Source organism: Macrobrachium nipponense, chromosome 11 (assembly GCF_015104395.2).
Source record: "Macrobrachium nipponense isolate FS-2020 chromosome 11, ASM1510439v2, whole genome shotgun sequence".
NCBI lineage: Eukaryota > Metazoa > Arthropoda > Malacostraca > Decapoda > Palaemonidae > Macrobrachium > Macrobrachium nipponense.
Window position 1 is genome coordinate 16359617 of NC_061087.1, and position 25000 is coordinate 16384616.

Genomic DNA, 25000 nt, shown 5'->3' on the forward strand with positions numbered 1-25000 from the left:
TTGCATTTCTGATCGAAATCTATGACTGTCCAAGGGCATCGTTTTTTTTTTTTTCTTATTTCCTCAGTTTGACCCCTTTGTATGTTACTTGAGTTTCCGTGAAAATAATGCGAAATGTAGTGGAAGAATATATATGTATATATATATATATATATATATATATATATATATATATATATATATATATATATATATATTATATGTATATATATTAGTACACGTATTCCATCCGAATATATAATTTTTTATACTTAGTGTTTTCTACAAGAACCTCACCGAACCATGAGTTTAACACATCGTCGTAAAGATAATACCGACTTCGTAAGTGATCTACAAAACCCCAGACACTCCATTGAAGATGGAATTGCAATACCAACCGACTTAGCGTATAGATTATCGCAAGTCTAACATTACCTCATAGGGCGCCTTATCATACAAGGCACAAGCCCTAATATTGGTGGCCAGCGTACCAGAAGAACTCTACAACGTCTACGAAGAAAATCCAGAATAATAAATCATGTATCATAAGAAGTCAACGACGACGGAAGCAGCAGATTCTTCAAGCAACCTAGTATCATCGTTAGTGAGCGACTTCAGAAAACAACAAGAACTCTTTAACGACGACGAAAGCAAGAGATTCTTCAAGCAACTTAGTATCATTGTTAGTGAATAACTTCAAGAAACAAAACCGACGTGTCTTTTTCCTACGACAACGCAAGCTTCGTCTCTCATTAGAATCATTCAAGAAAACATCGTTAGTGAGCGTTTCCGGCACTGCAAGAAACAAACCGAACGCGTCTGCAGCATCGGATTTTCAAGGGCTCGAATCATCCCAACAACGCGCACGGGGGAAACTCAAGCAAAAAACCAGGTCATCCGCTAAATAGAGAAGGAGGACCAAGGCCGTGTGTCGTTATCGGAACACCGTGACTTCCCACAAAAGCAAGCTAAGTACAATTTTTTTATTCATTTGGAGTAACTTTGAGTGTTTCCTTTGCAGGTCGAATTTCGTTATTCCTGTGGCTGAAGTTACGAGACATTCTTAATCTTACTTTTTTACAGAAATTATCTACATCATTGAGATTTCGCTACTGCGAGTTTTTTATCTTTGAGTGTCTGTTTCCAGAAGTTCTACTGAAATATCATAATCATATACTATGTTAATTTTATCATTTTGGGTGATTATTAATCCCTTACGTAACAAATCACATTAAACAGTGAATATGCGTTTACGCAGTGGACGTCTGTATTTATACAGATGCATGGATAGGGTCGTTAAGCACCGTAGTGATTAGAAAACACACAAAAACAAGTGGAACACCCGTACAAATCTAGATAAATTAGAGGTAACACTATTTCGGGTCATGACAATAAATGCTCCTTTGCAAGTCCCGATCGCAGTTTTAGCCTTGAGTTTTTTGAGTTATATAAAAAATCGAACCTCAATGACTCAACTTAACTTTAAAAATACGGCTGGATTGCAAGAAATAACATGCCTATAAAAAACTTTCATCAGGCTAAATGCGCTGACCAGGATCCCTCACTATTTCAAATTTTAGCAAAGAATGAAGTACAAACAGTTAATATTGAATGCAGTAGTGATAACTTGTCTTATTAGTAATCGCTCAGTTCCTAATAGTTCGTCCTTCATTGCTCTATACGTAACCAGCAACATAATGCTAAAAACACACAATACGTTGCCGATGGTAATAAAGAGAAGGATCCTAATTATTACAAAAAGAAATAGAAACAGTAGCCCGTTCAGAATCAAACAAGCAAACTCGGTGACTGTGTCACCTAGTCAAGCGGTCAAGGTCAGTCAAAAACTGCCGAAGTGTTCAAAGCATAGCAAATTCCACACAATAAGCGACTCTAGCAGAGTGGGGAAAAGCGATGTTGGTTCATACATGCCCATATCTTTTTGAATTAAAAAGGATTTTTCTTATGAAACACACGACCGTATAAAGTAATCAGAGCAGGTTTTCGTTTTTTTTTTTAATACGTAAGTTATTATAAGTAGTGGTGGATAAAGCCCGACTGTACGCGCCGTAAAAATTAGAATATCTTGTTTATTTCTTTAGTAGACGTAATATCCTGTATTTACGGACTCACCGTCTGTTGTTCGAACTTCTCTAATGAGAAGTCCGGATAAGCGAGCGCTTACAGATACCTCTATAGTTATAAAAAACATTGATCTGTATCTAGTGTAATTGTAAGATACATCTAGGGGTATACAAAATATTATCTTACATCCTGCAAAATAAGGCGTGTTTATCAAAGGAAAATCCTATAAACCTTCAAACATATTAAAATCCGTTTGAACAAAAATGAGACAGTTAATCAAATAATAACTTATATAAAAGAACTAATACATTTGTCTCATAAATCGTAACATTGTTCAAATGACCCAACAGAATTCTCCCACAACCGCAGTCGTAGTTTGCACGCAAAATCTCGAGAAGCATGCACCCTCGAATGTCTTAGTGCGTGTAAAAAGACTTTGCTGGGAAATGAAATTTTAATCCTTCCCGACACTCTGAAATATAACGGTTTCCGCGAACAAAGCCCTAAAAAGTATACATATCGTGGATACGGAAGTTATAAATATCGCATTTTTTATTGTTGCTAATTTTTAATCCCGCCCAATCAGTCGTGGATGAATCTCTCTGTTAATCTATCTAAAGTAATATCCGTGAAGTCATTCAAGCAGAGGTGATTCAGCAGAAATTTTTTTATCTTTTATCTGAATACCAGGAAGTTTCTCCACTAGCGAGTGATCTATGGGAAAAAACGGATGTAATTTAACACAAAACACGGTCTAAGGACAAACATAAAGCTATTTACGTACCTTCGTATAGACTCTCAATGAAATTTTAAAATAGAGATAAATGACGAAGTTGAAAAATGTTAGTAATAGGAGTCATTAGGAAATCAAATAAGCCCATATAATTTTTCCCTCAAATGTCATGTCATAAAAGATCGGACTTGGCGTATCTGCGCAGATTACGGCCGCTTAAACAAAGGAAATGACTCCCGATAGTTTCCAGTGCCATGTAGCGACGACATCTTATCTCTGTTAGGTTAGAATAAATTTTTCACCAGCTTGGACTTACTTAAAAGCTTTTACCAGATACCATTACCTAAGTGATTGTACCTCATACTCCGTTTTCAGCACACTCAGGGGACATTATCAATTTTTTACGTATGCCTCCGGCTTACGTTGCGCCCCAATTACAATATAGTGTTTGGAGACTTTTAGGGGATAACCTACATGCCTATATGGATGATCTTGTAATCTTTTCTAATACCTTAGAAGTACATTCACATAAAGTAGAGCTAGTGCTACAGAGACAAAGACAAATAATCTCAGAGTAAAATATCTAAATGTGAGTTTTTTAAAACCGAACATGTTTATCTAGGTTTTATGTGTCTGGTCAAGGTCTTAAAAGTAGTCCATGGTAAGGTGTCGGCTATTCATAACTTTCCGGTACTTATTAACGTAAAAGGGGGATACAGCACTTTTGCGCTGTAGTGGGTATTACAATCGTATGTAAATATGTAACTCTTCAATCATGACAGCTCCTTTAACAGCTCTTACGAAGAAGAGCGTAGATTTATTATGGTCTGAAAAGCATCAACAGGCGTTCGATATCTTAAAAGCGGAAAATGCAGCTTACCTAACTTAAAAATCCCTGATTTAAATAAGGAATTTTTTTTTATTGCAACAGACGCCTCAGACCAAGGGTAGAGGGATACTACTTCAGTAATATGATAAACAGTTCTTCCCTATAGCTTTTTATTCACGTAAACTAAAGCCCTCTGAAAGTAAATATGCAGTAATAGGCAAGGAAGGGCTAGGTATCTTTAACACTAGTACATTTTAAGTTCATAATCTATGGCTATCCTGATAAAGTCCTTACTGAACATGAGTCCTTTACCGAGTTTTTCAAAGGCTTTAATCACAGTCCAAAAGGAACTCGGTGACAAATGATCATTCAGGTCTTTGGAGCCAAGTTAAGATATCTACCTGGGAAAGCAATTATCATAGCTGACGCATTATCCCGCAAATCCCGCACCATACAGCAAAGAACCATTAATTGGACTAAAAGATATAGAAACATCCGTGCCTATTGTTAAAACCGTATCTAAACAAGAAAATTCCTTAACCCAAGAGATCGCGAGCATTGAATATCTGGGTCGGAGCGCAGAACTGTTACAAACTGAACAAAGCAAGTGTCAACAGCGATAAGCAAAACAATAAACACCAAACAATAAACACTTCGAAACGGAAACAGGGGTCAGTGGCTAGGCAAAAACAATAAACACTTCGAGCGGAAAACCTAAAGCAAAAGTATATTTAAAGTATGTGTATCAGAATAATGTAATCAAATGTAATATTATATGTAGGTCTGTGACGAGGAAAACCCGAAGAACACAGCAGATGACTAACGACCAGGTATTAGTAATAATCTCTTTCATACCAATCGTCATAAACTGGTTGCATTCCGTCATCCAGGGTTTCCTACTATGTCACAGAAAGCCAAATCACTATTTTACTGGCCTACAATGCTTACAGATATAAAAAGCACATAACTAATTGTAACACGTGTCATGAAAACAAGGGATACACTAAGACACCTGTCAGTTTAAGGGCCTATCCTGTGCCAAATCAATCCTTGAAAGAATATACTTAGAATTATTAACAGAGTTACGAGTCTGACAGAGAGGGAATAAACACTTCTTAGTGTTAATAGTTCCTTGACACGTTATATAGAATTAATAGCACTAAAAACAAACACCGCAATTGAGTGCGTTAGGAATATTTATGAGTGCTAAATCAGTAAACATGGAATTCAACACATGATAATCTGACTCGGGTGGTGTAAATCAATAATAATCTCCATAACACGTAGTGTGAATTCCTTTCCATTAAGAAAACCAATAATATATTTTATCACCCAGAGTCAATCGGTTTGGTAGAATAACTGATAATTAAATAGGAAGTGTCAATGTCTTACGAGTTACAACTCGTGATATTGGATCCGAACTGGATTATAGCGGTTCTCGCGGTTTTAAATACCTTTATCATTTATATCTTGTATCTATAGAATTGATGCCGCAAGTAGCCTTATACGGTACGCCGCTAGAACACTTTTCCACATATTCAAGCCAACCATTAATTTATCAAATATATATATATATAAATAAATAAATATAAAAAAATAAAATAAATATGGATACAAGTGGAGTCAATATAATACACTCCGTAAGAAGTCGGAAGGGTTACAAATTATAATAAAAAAGGAATCACGATAAAATCAATAAGCAAAACGTAACCATAGGTTATTAAATATCCAAATATATATGCGTAAAGATTTGAACTCTAACTTAACGCTTTAGTAATGACAAATAAGCTAAAAGTTCAAACACATATCAAAACCTACTGACATATTGTCTGTCCCGGTGATTTATATTCGTAGTCAATGAAAAAAAAAATTAAATAAATAAATAAATAAATAAAATAAATAAAATAAAATAAAAGAGATTTTAAAGTCAGGAAGTCTAGAAGTGAAAATGTTATCTATGAAATAATCCTATATGAATCTTATACAGGGCTAATAATATATATAGAATTTGTATGGAAACCTTTTTCATTAGTTTCAATAAGGAATATTTAATTTAACATAATCATGCAGTTTTCCAACATGAAACTAATATATTGTTCAATTTTGGTACTGTTTTTTTTTCAGACATTCTTCTCATGTGGGTCGAGTATTAAAAAACAAAAAATTTATCCTAAAGTCGTATCTCTTACAGCAAGTAACGTAACTCTTAGCTGGCTGAGAGCAATCTCCTGCCAAGTGACGACGTCATCATTGCCGTATCAGCATTTGTTCCTTTTAACCTCAATAATCTGCTTACACAGGCTTCATCTCGCGATTGCAAAGCAGGTTGCTGGAGAAAGGAATGCTTAGCCCGAACTTCTCATGGGCAAGGCAGACGTTAGGTACAAGTGTCTATCGGTGTGCGCAATGCAACTTGCAATCATTTTAAAATTAATAAACAAAATAAGCAAATAGAATTTCTATAACAACAAAATGAATTAATTTTTTTTTTTTGAACCTCATAGACATTTAGAAGTATCAAGATATGTATATATGAAATATTTACTTGCAACATTAGCCTATTACAATTCAAGTAAAACATTCATGGGAAAATGTCACATTTTCTTGGAAAACCCAAAGTTTATTTAGAAATTAGTTACATAGTGGGTTTTTTTCGTTGCATCTCCTACCTATTAATAAAGTTTTTAAAAAAATTAACCTCAGAGGATGCGCACGAGAAATTTGAATATGAAACTTTTGTTAGGGCACATAGAATCATGATTAATCTTCTCTTTGACTCTTATGTTGCCTGGCAATCTTACAATTAGCTCCGTTTTCCACTTCTTTGTCTAGTAACTTACTACCAGTAATATCGAATTTTCTTTGAGATTCGTAATGATGTCTATGATATCTATTTATTTTTTATAATTATGGATATTTTTACAAGTCATCATAGACCTGGATAGGTTCACTCATTGTTAATGCCATGGATAAAAAAGTTTGTACAGCGGACTCTTTTGAATTCCAAAATATCAGCGAATTCATGTGGGTTAAGTCTGGTATAAATGGCTCTCTTCCCTCCCGTATTTGGATGTTGTCTGAATTTACTTTGCCCTTGTGACAAGTATAATTTAACTTGCAGGCTGATTAATGGAACCGGTTACAGTATCCTGCAGTACGAGAGTTTCACATCGCAACTTCAGAAAATCGTTCGTCGCAGCGGACGACTACAGTCAAGTAACAACCGCCTACAATGTGAAAGGAATTTCATGGACTTCTTCGACCGACACCGTATCTCGTCGTTAATCTCGTTTTAATGCGGAACGCTCCGGCGGCTGTCGGAATCGACTACAAAAAGGGACATACTTCCGACAATTACGACCCGAAGGATATTCAACTCTACTTTGCTGGCGAAGGACTCGTGCTGGGATGATCTATTCATCGCGAACGTAATCGTGTAGCTTAGGATGCAGAGAATAAGTATGAGCGCAAAATGGAACGTTGGACCCGCCCAGGCAAATTTTCCCCTTGTTTTAACCATTGAAAAAGGCCGTTTCATTGGCTATAGGTGGTTGTCTGGAACTGTGTAATGGACGAAAAGTTGTTCGAACGCTAGTTAAAAGTGAAGTAGTATAACCTCGGTCATGTATCCTATATATATAAAGTATCATGTATCCTATATATAATTGATCATAAATAACAGAGTCGAAATATATCTTTGCGTGTACGCAATAGGAATCTCTTATATAAATGATCATAAATAACAGAATCTAAATATATCTTTGCGTGTACGCAGTAGGAATCTATTTAAAGTGCACATATATTAATACATAATTATATGAATCCATATACATATGTATAAACAAATCAGGTAGCCTATAATCAATCAGTTACCTTTTATCTTACCAATAATCTGCAGTTATATATGAGTTAGTATATTGATTAATGAATCAGATATATAACATTTAGCATAAAAATCAACGAATCAATCAGCATAAACATTAATAACTTTATCAATTCATATATGAAATTTTTATCAGTTAAAATATGATTTTTATCATGTTAATCTTCATTCTATGCAATTATCAGAGTACATTAGTATTTTCTGTAGCATAAGTATCTTAAAGAGATGAAGTGAAAAACTGTATCATTATATATCACGTGATCACTATTATTACCAATATCATTGTTTTATATTTTATTACTTGAATCAATTCATGTACACAATGAATTTTTATTTACTTATATATATATATTCACATAGTGTCTGTATCACACTCCTATAAGTCAAATGCAAGTCAAGTTTGAGTAATATTCAGTAGTTGGTTTTGGTAGCTGACCGAGCGTGATGTTAAGTGTTTACATAATAAAAATATGGAATGTTAGTCCATATATATAAAAGTCTAAAACTAAAGAGGTCAACCAGATTGCTTGCAGGAATGTGATCAGACTAGAGACGCTAAAGATGACGTATACAATAAGTATGTAGGCTAAGATAACATGCCGTCACCTGTAGTCATTCAATTGTTTATAAACATTAGTCCAAGCTCCCTGCTTGAGACAACTACCGCCTACGTGATCTGTAGCGTGTCTCATTTGATTGTGTGTTCGTATGAAACTATGTCATTGTATGTATGTTCATATGTTCGAACTACTGTCTGTTCCTTCATAACTTGTAACAGAGATGGTAGACAGGAGAACAGAGTTAGCTATCGTCATTAGAAGACCTGTACCTCTTTACCTAAGCTTTATCATGTAGAGGAATAGGATTAGCCATCATCATTGGCAGAAGCGATCAAGCTATCGTTATTAGAAGACTTGTACAATCATACCTGATCTTCACCATGTAAAACTTCAGAAGAATATATAATTTTTTATACTTAGTGTTTTCTACAAGAACCTCACCGAACCATGAGTTTAACACATCGTCGTAAAGATAATACCGACTTCGTAAGTGATCTACAAAACCCCAGACACTCCATTGAAGATGGAAGTGCAATACCAACCGACTTAGCGTATAGATTATCGCAAGTCTAACATTACCTCATAGGGCGCCTTATCATACAAGGCACAAGCCCTATATATATATATATATATATATATATATATATTTATTTACTTATTTATTTATTTATTTATTTATATATGTATGTGGATGCGCACGCGCGCGCACGCGTCAGTATAAACTACTTTACTGGATGCTTAGAAACATTAATTATAAAACTTTAATGTGTTTTAGGGAAGACAGTAAAAATCAGTTGTTGGTATTATTGAAACCTTTTGTGGTTAATGAGAATGACAGGTTGTGGTGATGAGCGTGAGCTACCACCAATCTCAGTTAGCTCACTGATATCGGCTGGTAATTATTACCGTCAGCTCCAAACAGACAGAATGCCGAGTGAAAATGCTGCACCTCAACATAGACGTCAACGAATTAATTCTTTCTTACTGCTGCATCCCGAACATTCCAATAAACTTAACATCTACATAAATGCCCTGTTCATTATAATAACTGACGAATAACACCGATTAGGCGCAACGCAGAATCTTGCAAGACAAGCGAGAAATTCGTTTTGCAAGCCTACCGACATTATTTCAAATATATATGGATTAAGCATTCTAAAACAATCAAGGTAATTATTCATATTACTATACATACTATTTTTTAAAAAAATATTCACCCCATTATCAAATCGGATTTCTTCTCTAATACTCCCAATTTGTTATCGTTATCAAAATCCGGTATTTAAATAATCAAGATTCTGCACTTACATCATTACAGGAAAAGTGCCATCTCCTGTGTATGTATGTGTGTATGTATGTATGTGTATGTATATGTATGTATGTATGTATGTATGTATGTATGTATGTATGTATGTATGTATATATTATCGTCGCTGGGTGAATAATTAGAACCAAAGCAAGGCTTATGCTATCAGTAATTACCTTTCCTATTTCATAACGCTTAGTCAATATTCATAATAAAGTTAATAGGAGTTCAAACTAATCACCCGTAATGGTCGTCATAACGATGAAATGACTAACAATCTCATTAATCTTTTCCACGTGGCAAGATTCTGCGTGACACCTGATCGGCGTTATCCGTTAATAATTGTTGTGTCAAATTGGCTATTCACAGGAATACTTATTATATATATATCTATATATATATATATATATATATATATATATATATATATATATATTATATATATATATATATATATATATAGCAATAGAAATTTATTTGAAATGTTATTCATTACACATTCTGAAGGTAACTGTAATTGTAACTCTTCAAAGGAATCTCTGCTTAATATTAATTCTAGTTGTAAAAGAAATTAAATAAATGTATGATGACGTCAAACTGAAGATATGACGTCACATACCTAATTTTTTTTTTTTTTTTTTTTTTTTTTTTTGCATTTCCTTATGTAGACATCATAACTTAGCACGTTAAAATGTCAACACAGTTCAAAAGACCGCCTTCTCTCTTTTACAAATGAAATATGACGATCAGAATACAATTGGGGAGGAGCTTAGTGATAGAAAACGATCAAGCAAATATCCTCGGGGACTATGGTATCAGAAGACAAAGGGTGATTTATGCCAATAAACCAGACGAGACGTTGATAGATAAAATCAGGAAGAAAGTATCACTCATTGATGTGGCAATACCATGGGACTCCGGATTAGGAGAGAAAAGATTCAGAAGTATCAGGGGAGAGAGAGAGAGAGAGAGAGAGAGAGAGAGAGAGAGAGAGAGAGAGAGAGAGAGAGAGAGAGAGAATGCCATTGATATCATAGTATATCTTTAAAAATTTAAATATAAATATATATACTAGTCTTGGCCGTGCATGCGAAAATGGCCTCCATAGGCGCTCTACTAGCCTGTTTAAGTAGTGTCAATGAAAAGTCAGAAAATACAGACTTCGAATAAAAATGTAAACCTGAAAATCTCTACGGGTTATTAAACGAAGGTTTAACTATAGCCACTGACATCTTTGAATGAAATTAAAATTGACGTTTATAATTACGTATTTTAGACATGCGTTGTAAAGCAGTTTAAGAACAAATGAGAAAATCTTAATTATGAAAATAGACCTACATGATATTACTGCAGTTGAGGAAGCAATTACTTTTAATTAAACACGTTTAAAAGACGGTTTACATCAAGAATAAAGGTAAAAATAATGCAATATCAATGTAAATTAAATTTAAAAATATAAAAATAATAGAATTGTAGTATAAATAAAATAACAAAAATAAAAATAAATCTGAACTTAGTTGTTAAAAATAAAAAAAATAAAAAAAATAAAAAATAATATATATAAAAATTTATTAATACACATAACAGTAGAAAACTTATAATAACAAAATTTAATATTACCAAACAATAACTGTTGACAAAATAAAATTTTATTATCATTATAAAATTGAAAAAAATAATAAAAATAAAAGTAAGAATAAAAATAAAAATAAATAAAGATCAATATAAATAAGTAAATACATAATAATAAATGAATTAATAAAACAAATGAAATAAATAAATAATAAAAAAAAAAAAAAAATAAATTAAAAAATAAATAACTAAATAAAATTAACTAATAAATATAATTGAATAAATAAATAAAATAAAATAAATAAAAATATATCAAAATAAATAAAAACATCAAAATAAATAGATAAATAAATGAATAAAAAGTATACAAAATTATATAAATAAATATATAAATAAATAAAAATAAATACATAAATATATATACATGCTCACACACACACACACACACACACACACACACACACAACATATATATCAATATATATATATATATAATATATATATATATTTGTATATATATATATATAGTATATATATATATATATATATATGAAATATATATATATATATATATATATATATATATATTTATATAAGAATAAATTAATACATAGAAAAAATAAATAAAAAGATAAATAAATGAATAAATATGAATAAAAAATAAAAAATAAAAAAATAAGAAGATAAATAAAATAAAACAAAAACAGATTAAGGAGAAAATAAATAAAAATAAAGAGATCAAAATAAATATAAATAAAAAAAAATAGAAAATAGAAATAAATAAATAAAATATTAAATAAATATAAATAGAAAAATAAAATATTAAACAAATACAAATAAATAAATTATTAATATAAATCATAAATAAATTCATAAATAAATAAATAAAAAAAATAATAAATAAATAAAATAAATATATGAAAATAAATATATGAATAAAAATAAATTAATAAAAAATAAATAAAAGAAAATAAGTACGTAAAAACAATAAAATGATAAAAATACGCTAACTAAACAATTATAATAAAAATAAAATAACTAAATAATAAAAATAAATAAAAATAAATAAATCAAAATAAATAAAAAATAAATAAAAATAAATACAAAACAATAAAAAATATATGAATAAAAAAATAAAACATGAATAAAATTAAACAAATAAGGAAAATAAAGGAAAATAAATAAATAAAAAGAAATAATAATAAAAATAAAAATAAATAATTAAGAATAAATGACTAAGTAAAATAAATAATAATAGGAATCAATAATAAAAATAAATAAATAAATAAAAAAATAAATAAATAAATAAATGACAAATAAAATAAATAAAGATAAATAATGCATAAATAACAAGAAATAAATATTTAAAAAAAATTTAAAAAAATAAAAAAAATACATAAAAACATTGAAAAATAACAATCAAAAAATAAAACAAATATAATGCACATGAAAAAATCATATAAATAAAAATAATTAAAATAAAACATCAAAATAAAAATGAAATGAGATAAATAAAATATATAAAAAAAATAAAAAAACAAATAAAAAGATAAATAACAAATAGGAATAAAAATTAAATAAAAATAAAAATAAAAACAGTACTAATACATAATAATTATGAAAATAAAAATGAAGAAATAATAATTAGAAAACAAATAATAATAATAAGCAGAATTCTTGAACATATATGGGGCAGAGGAAAGCACCATCAACTTCCTCAAAAATAAAATGGGAAACTGGAATAGAGTATTTACAAGCTCTGGGATAAGACTAGGAGAGGTTAACTTCAGGAGAAGGATCTTTCAGGGCGACTCACTGTCCCCACTAATCTTCGTAGTAGCCATGATTCACATGAAAATAGTACAACAGAAGAAGGGACCCAAGAATGACTTCAGCGAGAATTTCTACTTGTGCAATGTGCATGGGCACTATGCTTCCTGGTCGAGATGCCCCAAGAAAGCAGCGCAGGGCCCTATATTTGCTGCACCTCCTAGAGGTCGCTATCCTGCCCACTAGTTCCGAGCTTTCAATGACTCGTATGCGCAGATATCCATCATTCCCGAGGACGAGATTCCTTACGGAGCTCGGGTTGACGGGCACAGATTAATCACAAAAGAAAGCCTCAACCACTTTAAGATGTTCTTGCCTTCTGTCTGGTCGAGAGTCACCCGACCTCACCGCAATGGAGGTTATACAGTCCTGCTACGACAAGATTTTAATCCTCCTCCTACCTATATAAATATATCGACATAAAAAAAAAAGAAGAAAAAATAAGAAAATAAAGAAAATTAATACATTCATGAATAAAAATAAACAAATAAATAAAAATAATAAATATAAATGAAAATAATAGATAAAAATAAAAATTAAAAATATAAACTAAATAAATAAATAAAAAAAATACATAAATAAATAAATATAAATACATAACTAAATAAAAATAAATATATAAAAATGAAGATATAAATAAAAAATGATAAATAAAAAATAAATGAATAAATAAATAAATAAAAATACATAAATACATAAAAATAAATAAATTAATACAAATGAATAGATAAACAATATATAAAAATAAATAAATAAATAAATAGGTAAATAAAAATAAAAAATAAATAGAAATAAATAAATTATTATCAATAAATACTTATAATAAATAAATAAATAATTAATAAAATCAACATAAATAAATAAATAGGTAAATAGAATAAATAAATAAATAAATAGATAAATAAATAAGAAATAAAACAAATAAAAAGTAAAAAATAAAAAAAGGAAAAATAAAAATATATAAAAATAAAAAATAAAAATAAAGAGTAAATAAATAAATACATAAATAAATAAATAAATATATAGAAATAAATAAAATAAAAATAAATAAATAAAAAATAAAAAAATAAATAAATAAAAATAAAAATAAAAATAAATAAATAAATATAATATAACAATAAATAATAATAAAAATAAATAGATAAATATAAATAATGAATGAAAATAAAGAAATAAGTAAAAAGAAAATAAAATAATAAAATACATGAATAAACAAACAAATAAATAGAAATTATAAAAATAGTAATCATAATAATAATAATAATAATAATAATAATAATAATAATAATAATAATAATAATAATAATAATAATAATAATGTGGTGCCGTGGAGGAGTGGGTTAGGTCGTCAATGGAATGATTAAGTTAAGTTAAGCAACATTGGGCTAGTCAGTCGTTGGATGGGTGACCGCTCTCCTCGGCGTTGATTCCATGGGAAAGGATCTTTACCATAATTTCCTCAGTCTACTCAGCTGTAAATGAGTACCTATCCCTGATGGGGTAGGGTCCAGCTATGGGTTAAATAGCAAAACTCAGCAATGATGGAAAGAAATGAACGAATATACGACAACGATGTAAATGGAACCTCTGGCAACAGAGGAGCTTCGTCCGGCAACCAGGTATTCAATCCAATTGAAGGGGAAGACGGCCAGGTACTTGGAGGTCGTCATCCAGCAACTGATCACCACAACGAGAGTAATCAACAGCCTGAGATTGGAGCTACAGAAGCAAAAAGGAAGAAATGGACAAGAGAAGAAAATAAGGAAATATGGAGATGCTACATCAGAAGCAACCCGACGGAGAGAGGATATAGAAGAAGATTGGTCAACATCGGAATGAGAAGGAATAACACCCCCCAAACAGAGCAGAGGCTGGCAGACCAAGTAAGGAACATAAAGAAAAAGAACTGGCCCTCCCCAACAGAAAGAGAAGAACTGGAAAGGGAAATGTCACACGACAACGAATTACACGAAGATGAATTGAGAGACGATGCCACAGAAGACGACAGGGAGGATGAGGTATCAAACAACGACACACGAAGAAACACCGACGAAGTACCAGAGAGGACGGAATGGGTAGAAAAGATTAGACAATGGATGGAGCCAGATACAGAGAGAACAAAGATCCCCTCCATGAAAGCCTACAACACCAAGAAATTAAGGGAGAAAACAAGTGAGGTCAATGAAATAATGGGCATAATACACACCACCAGTATCACAGAAACAAATAACTTGGCATATGCAGGAGCAAGATTAGTAGCAGAACTGATGGGGATTCGAACACCAACACCACCAGTACAACCAACCCAACAGAAACCAAAACAGCAACCTCCTTGGAAAAGGCGCCTGGAAAAGCAAATCATGGTGATGAGATCTGACTTGCGTAAACTGAAAGAGATGGCAGAAAAAAGGCTAAGAAGCAAGAAAAAAAGGGAGGAACTCAACGAGAAATACAAAGTACAAGAGAGGGGACTAAAGAACACAATAGAAGATGTAAAACAGAGACTTAATGCCAAAGCACATATGATCCAACGGTACATGAACAGGAATAAGGGATACCAACAGAACAAACTATTCGAACACCCAGAAAAGACTATACAGCCAACTAAGAGGGGAAGACAACACCCCCAGAAATTCCTGAAGCCGAACCAAGTAAGAGACTCTGGGAAAACATATGGAGCAATCCGGTATCACACAACAAACATGCAACATGGCTCCAGGAAGTCAAGGAAGAAGAAACAGGGAGAATAAAACAAAGATTCACAGACATCACGACAGACACAGTCAGACACCAACTAAAGAAAATGCCAAACTGGAAAGCCCCAGGTCCCGATGAAGTCCATGGATACTGCCTCAAAAACTTCAAGGCCCTGCACCCACGAATAGCAGAACAACTCCAGCATTGTATCTCAAATCACCATGCACCCAAATGGATGACCACAGGAAGAACATCCTCAGTACAAAAAGACAAGAGTAAGGGAAATATAGCCAGTAACTACAGGCCTATCACCTGCCTACCAATAATGTGGAAGTTACTAACATGTATCATCAGTGAAAGGCTATACAACTACCTAGAGGAGACAAACACCATCCCCCACCAACAGAAAGGCTGCAGAAGGAAGTGTAGGGGCACAAAAGACCAGCTCCTGATAGACAAAATGGTAATGAAGAACAGTAGGAGAAGGAAAAACAACCTAAGCATGGCGTGGATAGACTATAAGAAAGCCTTCGACATGATACCACACACATGGCTAATAGAATGCCTGAAAATATATGGGGCAGAGGAAAACACAATCACTGTCCCCACTACTCTTCGTAGTAGCCATGATTCCCATGACAAAAGTACTGCAGAAGATGGATGCTGGGTACCAACTCAAGAAAAGAGGCAACAGAATTAACCATCTGATGTTCATGGACGACATCAAGCTGTATGGTAAGAGCATCAAGGAAATGGATACCCTAATCTGGGGACATCAGGATGGAGTTTGGAATAGAAAAATGCGCCTTAGTCAACATACAAAAAGGCAAAAGTAACGAGAACTGAAGGGATAAAGCTACCAGATGGGAGCAACATCAAACACATAGATGAGACAGGATACAAAATACCTGGGAATAATGGAAGGAGGGGATATAAAACACCAAGAGATGAAGGACACGATCAGAAGAATATATCAGAGACTCAAGGCGATACTCAAGTTAAAACTCAATGCCGGAAATATGATAAAAGCCATAAACACATGGGCAGTGCCAGTAATCAGATACAGCGCAGGAATAGTGGAATGGACGAAGGCAGAACTCCGCAGCATAGATCAGAAAACCAGGAAACATATGACAATACACAAAGCACTACACCCAAGAGCAAATACGGACAGACTATACATAACACGAAAGGAAGGAGGGAGAGGACTACTAGTATGAAAGGACTACTAAGTATAGAGGACTACTAAGTATAGAGGACTGCGTCAACATCGAGAACAGAGCACTGGGGGCAATATCTGAAAACCAGTGAAGACGAGTGCCTAAAGAGTGCATGGGAGAAGGACTAATAAAAGTAGACGAAGACCCAGAAATATACAGAGACAGGAGAATGACAGACAGAACAGAGGACTGGCACAACAAACCAATGCACGGACAATACATGAGACAGACTAAAGAACTAGCCAGCAATGACACATGGCAATGGCTACAGAGGGGAGAGCTAAAGAAGGAAACTGAAGGAATGATAAACAGCGGCACAAGATCAGGGCCCTAAGAACCGATATGTTCCAAAATACGATAGACGGAAATAACATCTCTCCCCATATTAGATTGGCAATCGAAAAATGAAACCATAACCACTGCAAGCGAATGCCCGCACTTGCACAGAACCAGTACAAAAAGAGGCATGATTCAGTGGCAAAAGCCCTCCACTGGAGCCTGTGCAAGAAACATCAGCTACTTGCAGTAATAAGTGGTACGAGCACCAAACCTGAGGGAGTGATAGAAAACAATCTGGGACTATGGTATCAGAACGGATAGGTGATACGTGCAAAACACACCAGACGTGACGTTGATTGACAAAGTCAAGAAGAAAGTATCACTCATTGATGTTGCAATACCATGGACACCAGAGTTGAAGAGAAAGAGAGGGAAAAAAGGATAAGTATCAAGATCTGAAAATAGAAATAAGAAGGATATGGGATATGCCAGTGGCAAATCGTACCCATAATCATAGGAGCCACTAGGCACGATCCCAAGATCCCTGAAAAGGAATCTAGAAAAACTTAGAGTCTGAAGTAGCCCCAGGACTCATGCAGAAGAGTGTGATCTAGAAACGGCACACATAGTAAGAAAAGTGATGGACTCCTAAGGAGGCAGGATGCAACCCGGAACCCCACACTATAAATACCACCCAGTCGAATTGGAGGACTGTGATAGAGCAAAAAAAAAAATAACTAATAAAACCAAAAAATACAAAAATAAATAAATAAATAAATAATAATAATAATAATAATAATATAATAATAATAATCAATAATAATAATAATAAATAATAATAATAATAATACAATAATAATAATAACAGGTATCATCACTGAAAGGCGGTACAACTACCTAGAGGATACAAACACCATCCCACCGCCAACAGAAACGCTGCAGAAGGAAGTGTAGGGGCACAAAAGACCAGCTCCTGATAGGCAAAATGGGAATGAAGATTCGTAAGTGACGGAAAACTAACTTGAGCATGGCACCGAACGACTTCAAAAAAGCCTTCGATACAATACCAACACACATGGTTAGTAGAATCCTTGAACATATATGGGGCAGAGGAAAGCACCATCGGCTTCCTCAAAAATAAAATGGGCAACTGCAATACAGTATTTACAAGCTCTGTGATAAGGCTAGGAGAGATTAACATCAGGAGAGGGATCTACCAGGGCGACTCACTGTCCCCACTATTCTTCGTAATAGCCATGATTCACATGACAAAAGTATTACAGAAGATGGACCTAAGCACGACTTCAGCGAGAGTTTCTACGACTTTTGCAAAGTGCATGGGCACACCGCTTCCTGGTCGAGATGCCCCAAGAAAGCAGCTGCGGTTACTGCCATCGCTATGACAGGGGCGGACAATCATTGAGTAAATTAAAAGTAAGAATAAATAAAAATAAATAAACAAAAAAAGGTTCAAAATAAAAAATATAAAATAACAAAAAAAATAAATAAAATAAAACAAATAAATAATACTAATAAACATAAAAATATAAATAAAACAAATAAATAATAATCAATAAATATAAAAAAATAAACTAAAAAAAGAATAATAAAATAAATAAAAATAAATAATAATGAATAAAAAAATTAAATCAAATAAAAATACATCAAAATAAATAAATAAATAAATAAATAAATAAATAAAAGGTATATAAAAATGAATAAATAAATACATAAATAGGTAAGATATAAAATTAAATGAATAAATAAAAATAAATAAATAAATATACATAAATATATGAATAGAATAAATATATATATAAATAAATAAATAAATATATACATAAATAAATATAATGAAAAATAAATAAATAAATAATTAAATAAACAGAAATAAATAATTAAATAATTAGATAAATAGAAATAAATATAAATAATCAAATAAATAGAAATAAATAAAAATAAGTAAATTTATTATAAATCAAATAAAAATAATTTAAAGAAAATATATAAAATTAAATAAATATATAAATAAAATGGAAGTAAATAAATTAAGTAAATAAATATAAATAAATAAATAAATAAAATGAATAAAAAAATTAAATCAATAATAAAAATAAATACAAATAAATAATATTGAAATAGGTAAAAATAAATAATAAATGAATATATAAAGAAAAATAATAATAAATAAATAAAAAAAAAAAAAAAAATGAAATAAAATTAAAAAAATAAAAAAAAAAATAAATAAACTAAAGCATAGATAATCATATATACGAAAAAATAAAAATAAATAAACAATAAATAAAATAATAAAATAATAGATAAATATATAAATAAAATTAAACCATTTTTATATCGAAGATATGTGGATAATACTTTTGATTTATTTCGACACTAATGGCAGTGTTCCATGTTTTTAGAATTTGTTAATAACGCTCATTCTCAGATTAATTTTACTATGGAGGTAAAGAGCGAGGCCAGCCTTCCATATCCCTATATTAATGTAACTAGAAACAACTCAGATTTCACTACGGCAGTATACAGAAAACGGACTTATACGGGATTAACCAATAATCTTTATAGCTCTTGCCAATACTCATTTAAACTCAACACCATCTATATGTTGATTAATAGAGCTGTCAAATATTCTTCCTCATGGCAAATATTTCATAACGATATAACTTTCTTGGTAAACTTTTTCAAAGCCAATTCATTTCCACAAGATATAGTAGATAAAATCACTAACAAGATACTTTCCAAATTTTTGCATCTATCATCAATTACTTTTGATGTACCGAAGAAAATATTTTATGCTACTATTCCGTATTTGTCCGATTCAAAATTTATCTTAAACAGCACTCGTGTAATAGAACAAGAAATTCCCTGTCTTAGAGTCAGGCTTGTGTAGAGTAATCCTTGAACTATTCGATCGTTTTTTAACTTTAAAGATCGCCTTCAGCCCTTCATGAGATCCAACGTTATTTATATTTCACATGCCCTGGATGTCCGGGCTCTTACGTTGGATCGACTCGGAGGCTGCTGAGGGTCAGATATTGTAGCCATTTAGGCTTTAGCTTCCGTATAGGTCAGAGGTTAAAACAACCATAATTTTCCAATATCAGAAACCAATCTATAATATGCAAAACTGAAATTAAAAAAAGAACACTTTCACAATAATTGATTTTGTTAAACATCCTGACCAACTAACAACGCTGGAGTCATTATACATTAAAAGACTGGTGCCCTCATTAAACGGTAATTAGTCCTCTTCACCTTTGTACCTGGCAAAGTTGTCGTCGCATCTCTCTGCCAACTTTAACTCATTCCATCTTCACATCTGAACATGGACGGTTGGTGTTTTTAGTAGTCTCACTTTTTATTTGCTGCTCTTCTTAATCTTTTTTAGACTTTATTTGTTAAAATTGTGAATTCCTTGTAATTTTAAATATCTCTCTCTCTCTCTCTCTCTCTCTCTCTCTCTCTCTCTCTCTCTCTCTCTCTCTCTCTCTCTCTCTCTCTCTAATTTTACGTTTTAATATATCAGTCAGCCATCCTACTTATATTTTTGTTACTATTTGATCAAATCATAGTTGCTTTTCATGATTCATGCCCGATAGAGCTTCCTAATTCCCGCTTTTCCAGCAGAATTATAATCCTGTTTTTGCTTTATGTATCCTGTTTTTGCTTTATGTATAGGTAATACTAATTTAAATGAAATAACTAAAGTATTCCTAGATAGGGTTGGCCTACAGACTTGGTTCATAAAAGCGAACTGCTTATGAAGTGATATTAAATTTGAAGACTACGACAACGTAGGGATGAAAACTAAAATGAATGAAGTGTAAAATATTGAATGCTAGGCAACTTTGAGCTGAGGATGGCTGAATTTGTTTTCACCTGAACATCGCCAGGAAATGGAAGCACGAACGAGTCTCATATATGCATACATTTATGCCAGAATCAAACCCATTCAACACCTGAGATCAGGCAGAGATCTTTTCCTTCTCACGTTTTACACTCATCAAATGAAACTGTATTTGCTAGCGAAATCTTATTGGGTCTAACATTATCTCCGATAAAGGCGACGGAGGACTGGAAAACATACACGGGAAAGCCAAGATATTTTTAATGAACTGATCGTAAGATAAGTTATATGTGTTTGATCGTCATAACGAAATGTTCATATGACGCTTATTGGTAATATGTTCAGTTAGTAAACTGACATATAAAATCACTACAACAACAAAATGTTTGTACAATTATCCTGCGATGACTATATAATAGGGGAATATCAGAGCAGATACACACACACACACACACACACATATACGTGTGTGTGTGTGTGTGTGTGTGTGTGTGTCTGCTCTGATATTCCCCCATTGTATAGTTATCGTAGGATAATTGTACAAACATTTTGTTGTTGTAGTGATTTTATATGTCAGTTTACTAACTGAACATATTACCAATAAGCGTCATATGAATATTTCGTTATGACAATCAAACACATATAACTTATCTTACGTTCAGTTCATTAAAAATATCTTGGCTTTCCCGTGTATGTTTTCCAGTCCTCCGTCGCCTTTACCGGAGATAATGTTAGGCTCAATAAGATTTCGCTAGCAAATACAGTTTCATTTGATGAGTGTAAACGTGAGAAGGAAAAGATCTCTGACTGATCTCAGGTGTTGAATGGGTTTGATTCTGGCATATATATATATATATATATATATATATATATATATATATATATATATATATATATATATATATATATATATAGATATATATATATATATATATTTGCAACTGTAATAGCCACTACGCCCTCTTAACTTCTTGAATTCTTTGCTCATTTTTGGATACGCTTGACACTCACTACAAAGCCTGAAGATCCAAGTTCAAAGAAATTTTTTGAAGAAATTGTGATGTCCGGTACCGGGAAACGAACCCAGGTCCCATAATCAATAATGAGGTCACGTTGCCGACCTGACCAGGTATTACCAATAGGTGTCATATATTTCAGTATGATAAACAAACACATATTATAAATTATCTTGTGTTAACTTCACGGGATATATATATATATATATATATATATATATATATATATATATATATAATATATATATATATATATATATATAGATATATATATATATATATATATATATATATATATATATATATATATATATATATATATATATATACACACACACACCCCGGTTTTGAAGATGAGATTCATTACGACTAATTTGGCTAATTTTGGAGAATGTTCCCGCTAACAAGAGACGGAACTTAAAAAGTGTTAGAGAAAACTTTTACGCGGCGCCATTACGTTGATTGCGAGATCCTGCGACCAACGAGAATAACTTCGCATATCGCAATTGAATTCTTCGCGAAGCTTATTATGATGAGCAAGACTGGGAAAATATACCCAAGGTTATTTTGTTTAGCTAACGATGAGCAAGGCGGGGAAAATATACCCAAAGGTTATTTTGTTTAGCTAACGATGTGAACTACGAGCGATGGTGCTTAGGTGTGACGGCATTAATGCTGTAGTATGAAATAAAGACCTTCTTCTCATATATCAAATTTTGGTAGTATATTCACAAATCTCTGAACAAAAAATAATATACAAAGTTTATCAGTCAATCATGTATGTTGTCCACGTACAACATACCTTTCAGAGTCCTTGAAGAATATCTTAAGCTTTCCTATCTTACAGCGCATTAAGACTTTCAGATCACTCTTCGTCATTATCGCCATTAATGATAGATTGCATTTTTCACGTCTGAATAATTCTTTTGATTTTTTGCTTGAGTTTCCACTCTCACAGAGTAAAAAAATATTCTAGTTCTATTGATGCATGGCGGAACGTGGATCCATATATATATATATATATATATATATATATATATATATATATATATATATATATATATATATATATATATATAATATATATGTAATATCACATTTTCGTGATTCATATACATATATCAAGCTACAATGTCCTTTAATATCTAATTCGCTCTACCTCGGAATCAATATATTTTCATATATGCTTAACCGAAGGGGAATTTTTTCTCGATAATAGACTTGCCTGGACCAGGGCGCGAACCCATGATCCTTACAAATCCAGGAACGCGGTGGTGTAGTAGGATAAAGCTTCACTGACGTTCCTGGATTTGTAAGGATCATGGGTTCGCGCCCTGGTCCAGGCAAGTCTATTATCGAGAAAAAAATTCCCCTTCGGTTAAGCATATATGAAAATATATTAATTCCGAGGTAGAGCGAATTAGATATTAAAGGACATTGGAGCTCGATATATATATATATATATATATATATATATATATATATATATATATATATATATATATATATATGTAATGATCATATCTATGTTTAATAAACTTTGCCGCGTTGTAAATGTATAATAAAAAATGAAGTATTGCTATCCGTCAGTGGAATAAATCCTGCCCTGTATTTCGTATTCGAAATGAAAATGTTAATTTGTAGTGGAATTATGCATTTCCACAGAGCTCTAAATAGCTAAACATAATTTTCTGCAAAACAGACACGCTTACCAAAGCAGACAGAAAACTTACCCAGGATTCAGACCTCGCATTTAATGCAAATGATGTATTTCAGTAAATAAATTGAAACCGAACCATAAAATTGGATCGCCTGTTTAATCCTATTTCACAAATTGCTCCACTCGTAAATTTTACATATCAATAGGATTTCTGACTTGTATATTGATTTCAACATAGCACAGTATTATGCCATATCCTCAGCCGGACTCGTGTGTATACATATAATATATATATATATATATATATATATATATATATATATATATATATATATATATATATATATATATATATATATATATATATATATATATATATATATATATATATATATATATTCCAAAAAAACTGACTCCTTTAATAGTGCTCAGAGAATTAAGAGACCCTTTATGAAAAGTATAAAAGAGTGAAAAACCTAGAGGTATTCAAAATAATCAAGGGAAAATATTTGTATTAAGCACTTTAAGAGTTCTGAATGACATGAACAAGAAATAGTGAATCGATCATAGATTAATCAGTTACGAGAAAGAGAACACTGGAAGGAATTTTCAGTATTAAAGGGAAAGTACTATACTCTGTTTGAAATGCTTTTATTTATAATTTCTTGCTGGGATTTATTGCCGTGTGATATTCGTATACCATATAACATTAAGTTGAAAAATGTAGAGAGAGAGAGAGAGAGAGAGAGAGAGAGAGAGAGAGAGAGAGAGAGAGAGAGAGAGAGAGAGAGAGAGAATTTATTGAACCATCAGTAATGTCCATACAAAATAAAAATTAGAAAAATACTGCGATTATCAATTAAATAATCATTATTAGAAGCAGATTCAAAACCACGGTTTAACCTACATTTTGTTATCTAATTTATGATATATTTTGAAAAACCATCTCTCTCTCTCTCTCTCTCTCTCTCTCTCTCTCTCTCTCTCTCTCTCTCTCTCTCTCTGTGAATTATGCATAACTATTTATTAATTTCGAACTGCTTCAGTTTCAATGCGAATATATATATGGAGGAGTAGCTATGTGAATATTAGTTGCTTCTATTGCGAACAACCGTCATGGAGAGCTAAAATGATGCAAAGGTAATTTGCTTTAACAGTTATAAGGTTAATATTGAAATAGTTAATAAGTAAAATGGACCTTAGCATTTGCTAACCAGTAGAAAAAACGCATTTTAATGAGCCAAACTGAGTCAAAGGGGCGTTATTTTTCATTTTTTATTTATTTATTTATTCATTTATTTTTGGCTGATTAAAAGGAGTAAAAATTGTCCTCGTAATATGACCAAACTGATGAAGAGTTATGCCACTTTCTTACCCAGTCGTGGAAAATAGGTGCTTTCTCTAGACCTATTTCTATAAGACTTTTTTTTCAGTATGCTGCGTTCCTTGCAAAGGATTTCCTCTCTTATCTATAGGAAGAATAAGG